General features: G+C 42.1%; 1 pseudogene; it reads left to right on the top strand.

The window, feature by feature from the left end:
- The first annotated feature begins 1,772 nt into the window (after positions 1-1,772).
- On the top strand, positions 1,773-3,023 carry LOC102836003 (annotated as a pseudogene).
- Positions 3,024-8,244: the final 5,221 nt, after the last annotated feature.

Raw genomic sequence — 8,244 nt, 5'->3', positions numbered from 1 at the left:
GTTAAGCACTCAAGTGCTCACCAAAAGATATGTGGTTAGAACCCACCTAGAGGTACCTCAAAAGAAAGACCTGCTAATCTGTTTCCATAAGGTCACAGTCTTGAAAACTCTAACATCAACTAGAAACATCAATTCAGCAACACATGGAGTCAGAATCCACTGGAGAACAATCACAATAACGCAATGTAAACCCACTTTCGCAATAAGATTCAGACACGTGAGTTCTGCCATCAATCATCTTTGTTCGTCTTTGATTAGGACTCAAGCCAATGGGGAGAGAGAAAAGATCAGGGCTTGCGTTTTGCTGGTTTGAGCTGTCGCCAGGAAAGCTGGGTCTACTGCTGACAGCTGTGGCCGTGGGTGGCCTGGCAGGCGTCTTCCTGATGGTGCCTCAAGCGTGGCTACCTTGGTGGCCATTTGCGCAGTGAAGCTCTGGAAACCACTTATGGAAGCCCAGCCTCAAGTCTCCCTCTTTAGACCTCCCAATGATACCTGAAGCTCTCACTCTAGTTCTTATTAAACTCCCTTCTTCTAAAGAAATAAAGTTAGAGTGTTTTCTGTTGTTTCAACTAGGAACCCAGACTAAAATAGAGCTGGAAGCTTATAATGAAACCCAGAGTCCCATTCCTCGCCCAAGCCCCACCCTCCAGCAACACTTCTGTTTTTGTCAATGCTTCTGGTAAATATCAATTTTAGGTGTAATGTTTTGATTTCTTTTGTGAATTTAACACAACTATCTCTTTTCCTTCATTTCATACTCCCAATATAATTATGTATCCGTGGTTCATTTTATTTTTTTACTATACTGTGATAAGATAGATGGAACAAACAATATAGACAACAAAAAGTCTACCAACAAATTTTAAATGCACAGTTCATTGACATCAGGTTTACAATGTTGTGCAACCATTTTCACGATCTATTTCCCTTATTAACTAAATAAATATTGCAAGAACCCTGGTAGTGTCGGGGTTAAGCATCTGGCTGTCTACCCAAAATCTGGAGATTCAAACTCACCAGCTGTTCCATTGGAGACAAATGTGGCCATCTATGACCATAAAGATTACAGCCTTGGAAGGAAACCCTATGGGACTGTACTACTTTGTCCTATAGGATTTCTATGAGTCAGAATCAACTTAACAGCAATAATTGATGTAAATTTTTCCTGTATGTTTCCTTCTTGTACAACTTTTCTTTTTTAATTGTTTTTTTCATTTAGTTGGTCTAAATAACAAAAATGATATTGTTCTTATTTCCAAATGTTCAAACAGACTTAATAATGCCTATCAAGGGTAAGAAATTTTAAGCAGTTTGCCCAAGATGCCTTAGATGTTGTTGTTAAATGCCAGTGAGTCAGTTCCAAGTCATAGCAAGCCTTTATATGGTTTCTGAGGAGCAGCCAGTGGGTTTGAACCACTGACCTTGCAGCTAGCAGTCCAATGCTTATCCTACAGCACCACACCAATACTCCACAGATTGTTGTTGTTGTTAAGTGCCATTGAGTCAGTTCCAACTCATAACAACTCTGTATATAGTTTCCAAGGAGCAGCTGGTGGGTTTAAACTGCCAACCTTGGGGTTCACAGTCTAGTGCTGATCCTACAGAGCCACACCAGGACTTCATAGGTAATAAATAGCAAAAGATAATGAGATCCGAACTTTCCAGAACGCTTCGTGAGTGGCGGAGGAGTGGCGGCTGCCCGAACTGCGCACAGCAACGCACTCCTTCCCGCTCCCCCACACCAGCCTCGGCCCGCTCAACGGCTGTAGAAAATGGTGAAAGAAACCACTTACTATGATGTTTGGGGGTCAAACCCAGTGTCACCCAGGAGGAGTTGAAAAAAGCATACAGGAAACTGGCTTTGAAGTACCATCCTGATAAGAATCCTAATGAAGGCGAGAAGTTTAAACAGATTTCTCAAGCTTATGAAGTGCTCTCTGATGCAAAGAAAAGAGAATTATATGACAAAGGAGGAGAACAGGCCATCAAAGAGGGTGGAGCAGGTGGTGGTTTTGGTTCCCCCATGGACATCTTTGATATGTTTTTTGGAGGAGGTGGAAGGATGCAGAGAGAGAGGAGAGGGAAAAACGTTGTACACCAACTCTCAGTAACATTAGAAGATTTATATAATGGTACAACAAGAAAACTAGCTCTACAAAAGAATGTGATTTATGACAAATGTGAAGGCCGAGGTGGTAAGAAAGGAGCAGTAGAATGCTGTCCTAACTGCCGAGGGACTGGGTTGCAAATAAGAACTCATCAGATAGAACCTGGAATGGTCCAGCAAATTCAGTCTGTGTGCATGGAGTGCCAGGGCCATGGGGACCGCATCAGCCCTAAAGACAGATGTAAAAGTTGCAATGGAAGGAAGATAGTTCGAGAGAAGAAGATTCTAGAAGTTCATAATGACAAAGGCATGAAAGATGGCCAGAAGATAACATTCCATGGTGAAGAAGACCAAGAGCCAGGACTGGAGCCAGGTGATATAATTATTGTTTTAGATCAGAAGGACCATGCTGTTTTTACTAGACGGGGCGAAGACCTGTTCATGTGTATGGACATACAGCTGGTTGAAGCATTGTGTGGCTTCCAAAAGCCGATATCCACTCTTGACAACCGAACCATAGTCATCACCTCTCATCCAGGTCAGATTGTCAAGCATGAAGATATCAAATGTGTGCTAAATGAAGGTATGCCAATTTATCGTAGACCGTATGAAAAGGGGCGCCTAATCATCGAATTTAAGGTAAACTTTCCTGAGAATGGTTTTCTGTCGCCTGATAAACTGTCTTTGCTGGAAAAACTCCTACCTGAGAGAAAGGAAGTAGGAGAGACTGATGACATGGATAAGGTAGAACTGGTGGACTTTGATCCTAACCAGGAAAGACGGCGCCATTACAATGGAGAAGCATATGAGGATGATGACCATCACCCCAGAGGTGGGGTTCAGTGCCAGACCTCTTAATTTGGGGTGGGCAGTGAATAACACTCACTGCTGGCATTTTATATGCAGTAATGAGTAAGTGAAGGACTGTAATCTTAATATGCTCACTACTTGCTTTTGTTTTTGTTTTAATACTCAACTATAGTAGTGTTTTAAAGTTAAATGAAGAATAAACTCAAATACGAAAGCAAAAAAAAAAGATAATGAGATCCAAGTTTCAGTGTTCTAAAGGCCTCTCTATCTCTTGTTTATGTATAAAGCAAGAAAAATAATCACAAGGTAAACATTAATACACACTAAGAAGAAACCTAGAACTGAAGCTTGTGGAAAAAAATAAGTCAATTCACATTGGCACTTTTGACTACTCCTACAAAATTCAGAAAGTTAAGGACATAGATAAAGAGCAGTTTTACTAAGCTCCCAGTTTTTTTCAGTTTCTTTTAGGCTTCAAATGCATATTTCACTGATTGATTGCTTTGTTAATTTTAAATTTATTGCTTCTTTCAAATGACTAAGATAGTGAATTGACACTGTATCAGAATCCAATGGTACACAAGCAGATGAACAGTGAGTGTTCTTGGTCCCCTTTCATCACTCCAACCTAGTCCCCAGAGGAAGCACAGAAAGTGTGTTTCTTCCCACTTTCCCAGAATAATGATGTGTGTGGCATGTCTTCACCTGACCTGGAAGCAGAACAACAAGTTTGTTAAGAATTGGGTCCTGCCAGTGAGTGAAAACTAAGTTCGAATTCTTGCTCTGTTATTTAGTAGATTAGTGACCTTGGGTAAGTTCTTAGGCTCGGAGCTCCCGCCAACACTTGCGTGATTGAAATGCATACATGTCTGTGGGTTAACATGTTACGTCCTCTGACCTAAGCCACAGAAATGAAGCACAAATCCAGACATTGTTAAGTCAGAGGAGGTCATCTTTGCACACCGTATTAAACTCCACAAGCTGGTAAGATGAACGTACATGACCACTGTTTAAAAAGAAGTCCTGGGGCCATATCACGAAGCTGGTGGAATTAGAAATCACACAGGAGGTCAAGGCCAATAACTACATTCACTGAAAAAAGTCAGTGACTCACAAGGGGCTTTCAGGACTCAGAATATTAAACTCCTTTTTCTCAGAGGACACACCTCTCCGTGACATCTGTGATCCAGATTGTATTGGGAAGTCACCAACAGAATAAGAAATAACTGGCAGAAAGAGTATGCCAATCACCACCTCCCCCCAAAAGCAGACTAATTACATTGAGCTGGTTTGAGGATCCAGGCATGTTTACCTTTGGCTGGGGAATCCACTCATGGTTTAGTCAACAGGATTCCAATGGTGTTTGTGGATGTAGGACTGCTAGTCTGTTGCACTTATCACCCAATTCCTCTCTGAGCTAAATCCCAATGGCAAGGCAGCAGGTAGTACCTTCTTCCGAGGACAGGACAGGCCTGCTAAGAGGTAGGGTCAAAGGGCCCAGAGCCAGAGCAAAGTCTCAGGATCTGGGCTGAGTCAAGCTCAATCATTCCACAGAATGGAAGCAAAGAAATCTAAGAAGGCAATCGCAGGTCTATTGTGTAGAAAACAATGAGAACAGCCCCAGAGGAGTTGACTGAGACAGTCACTGGGTCCTAGCAGAGTAGGAACCTAGAGAAGACAGGAACCAAGAATACAGAAGTAATCTGGAAGTGCAAGCCAGGCAAGTAAGTGACAGTGTGTGAAACACAGCAAGTGTGTTGGAGTCTCCTTCTGATCTGTGGCCCAGGTTAGGTCCTAAAGAGATAGGACCAGTGTAGAGATCAAGAGATAGGGGCCTCTTATCTCCTCTGTAGAATTAAACAGGATTCTACTAAATGCCTGTCACAGGTAAGGTTCCCATATAAAATACAAGATGTCCAGTTAAATCTGAATACATAATTTTTTGTATAATTTTGAGCCCCCCAAATTACATGGGATACACTTTTGCCAAAAATCATTTTGCTATTTAACTGAAATTTAGATATATTTGAGCATCCTCTTTTGTTTTGTTTTTTGAACTTCTTATTGTGATTTGGGTGAAAGTTTACAGAGCAAATTGGTTTTCCATTCAATAATTCCTATGCATTTGATTTTGTGGCATGGCTTGCAATCCCCACAGTGTAACAGCGTTCTTCCTGCTTCTTCCCTGTGTTGATTATGTCCACTTGTCCTTCTTTTCTATTCCTTCCTGTCTTCTGAATTTTATCTCTCAGAAAATGTTGCCTTTTTAAAATTTCAGAAGGTTGATTGTTCTAAGAAGTGTGTTATCTGTGCAGTAGTATTGTTCACCCAGTGTTGCCATTGTTAAGTGCTGTCAAGTTGGTTCCAACTCATAGCCACCCTGTAAAGGATTTCCAAGGAGCAGCTAGTGAGCTTAAACAGCTGACCTTGCAACTCAAACCAACTTTGCAGTCCAATGCATTAACCCACAGTGCCACACCAGGACTCCTGTTCATCTTATAGACCTGTTTATTTTTTGGCTGAAAGTTAAGCCATGGGGAAGACTTGAAGGGTGTCTATGACCATAGTCTCAGGGGTTCCACCAGTGTTCATGTGACCAGTAACTCTAGTGTTTTTATGATTTTGAGTTTTGTTCCACATTTTTATCCCACTCTATCGAGGATCTCCTACTGAGATCCCTTTCAGAGCAGTTGGCAGTGGTAGCTAATGACCATATAGTTCTTCTGGTCTCAGAGCTGTGAAGGCTGACTCTCATGGCCCATTAGTCCTTTGGACTAATTGTTTACATGTGGGGTTTTTGTGTGTGTGTGTGTGTGTGTGTGTGTGTATTTAATTTTCTTCACTCTTCTTTACTCTGGAGCAGGAGAGACCAATAGTTGCATCTTACAGGACCACTCAGAAGGTTTTAAGACTCCAGCCAATGCTCAGCAAGGTAAGATGTGGAACATTGTCTTTGTGAACTGTGTTACGCCAATTGGCCTTGTGGCGCCCCCGTGACTGTGATCCTCAGCTGCTAGGTCCAGGGACTCATTCCTTCAAGTGTTTATGATGGCTAAAGAGTCCTGGTATGGTGCTGTGGGTTAATGCACCAGGCTGCAAAGCATTGTGAACTGCAAGGTCAGTGGTTCAAGCTCATCAGCTGCTCCTCGGAAACCCTATATAGGGTCACTATGGGTTGGAACCGACTTGATGGCACTTAACAACAACAATAATATTTCATAACTTATACTGGGTATCCTATGTTTTTATTTGTCAAATTGTACAACCTCAACAGAGGCCAAAAAGAAAGTACCCACTTTGGTATCATACATCACATCAACACTTAATAAATACCCACATAAAGGAGAAACAAATTCACAAGACTGCAGAGAAAAGCAGTTATATGAACTGGCAGAACATGGTAAATTACGTTACTCTTCCCTGCCCTAAACAGTTTGAAGGTCATGATGACAGCCTTCAGAAATTCAACCCAAACAGTCCCTCTCTTCCCCAGACCAAACCCTGGTAAGTTGTAGGAGATTTAAATTTCTTTTCTAATTATTGCCTTAAGATACCATTTTGAATGTAGTTTGCAATGCCAGCAATGTGGTTTAGGATGAGACCCAACACAGTTTTTCCCAGAGCTGTTATAAGGAAGTCAAGAAACTAAATGAATCTGCTATGGTTGAAAACTGTAGTGCTGACCCAAAATATTTCTAATGTGTGCAACTAGCTGGCAAACTGAAAGCCCGAGAAAATAAAAAGAGCTATTTGGCTGCTTTGAAATGCCCAGATCCTAGAAGTGTGGCTTTCCCTTCATGCTAATAGCTCTGTTCCAAGTTTGGCAGTTCCAGGGGGCTGGGGGGCATGTTGGCAGCCACAGGGTTTGGCCTTGGCAGCTTCATCTGGGAGGACAAGAAGGGCTGAGGAGGAGGGAGTAACTACTAGGAGGAATGGAAGACCAGAGGCCTTTTCCTTACGTCAATTATTAGTGGCTCAGATTTGTACTAAAGACACTCTTTGCAACAACCCTTTGAAGCAGGAACTATTCTCTCCACATTACAAATAGGGAAAGTGAGATTTCAAGAGTTGTTGATCCCAAAATGCTGTTGAGTCAATTTTGACTCATAGCAATCCTATCTAGTGGGTTAGAATTCAAAATCAGTCCTTTACTTACACTTTATTTACATTTTGAGTAGGTAATACCTTCTTCACACAGTTCAGAATCCAACCTTCTGAATTACAGTCTCCCTTCCCATGGTCCCAGCTACTTAGTTGCCCTTTATGGAGGTTGATCATCATGGTTCATTTCTTATTTATCCTTCCAAAAATGCTTTACTGATGTAGATTTTTGGTTTTCTCTTTTTCATACAAATGATAGTGTAAAATACAGACTATTCTGCACTTTAACCAGGCTCTTTGAGTCAAGCTTGGTCTAGTCCCCTTTCTTAATACTAATAAGTTTTTCACATTATAAAACAACATGTTTGAGAGAACAAACAAGATGGCAGATTGGGTGGAAGTGTAGTAAAGGAGCTCCGCCAACAACAACACAGAATACAGGACCAAGCAGGCTCAGGGGATGGTCCCAGAACTCTGAACCACATATAAAGGAATATTTAGAAACCTGGAAGACTTACAGCTGGGGGAGTTTGTGGCAGAAGCAAGAAATCCATTGCTTCCTGGTTTGGGATGCTCAGCTGCTCCAGGAGCCACCATCTTGTGTGGGGCCAAGTGGGGGAAGGATCGGAGCGGCCACAGACGCCTGGCAGAACCGCGGAGATCAAGGTGTGGACATTCTTTTCTTTTGGTAGCTGTTCATTGGTCCCTTGCTGTCTGCGCACCTCCATTCTGGTGACTATAGGGGTGCCTGAGCTAGTGGGTAACCCAGCCCCACCCTCGGAGGGTTCTGCTACGCATGTGCACAGATCTCCTTGAAATTTAAAGAGACAGTTTCCACTTAAAACCAAACAGCCACAGCCGGCCCTGAACTGTTTGTAACTAGAAAAAAAGCCTGAACGGGGATTGTGGAGCAGGACAAACAGACAAAAAAGGAAATAGGCCGAAAATTAAATCCTAAGTTACATCAAAACGACCAACAGTGGCATCTTGAAACTTCTCAGGAAGAAGAGTGGGAAGCCCATTTCCTGATCTTATCTACCTGGAGGCAATCAGAAAGCATAAAAAATACCAAAATACATATCCATCTAAGTATTGAGGACACAGATAACCCCTGAAGATGCCCAAAAAACGGAAACAGATGACCATATCAGCACATGTCCAGAAATGAGATAAAGTGACTGGGGTAAATGAGCTGGAAGTAGACCTACACTCCATACTGGAAGATG

This window comes from Chrysochloris asiatica, unplaced genomic scaffold (genome assembly GCF_000296735.1).
Source record: "Chrysochloris asiatica unplaced genomic scaffold, ChrAsi1.0 scaffold00164, whole genome shotgun sequence".
Taxonomy (NCBI): domain Eukaryota; kingdom Metazoa; phylum Chordata; class Mammalia; order Afrosoricida; family Chrysochloridae; genus Chrysochloris; species Chrysochloris asiatica.
The sequence above is the reverse complement of the archived record's forward strand: the minus strand, read 5'-3'. Positions and strand labels throughout refer to the sequence as shown.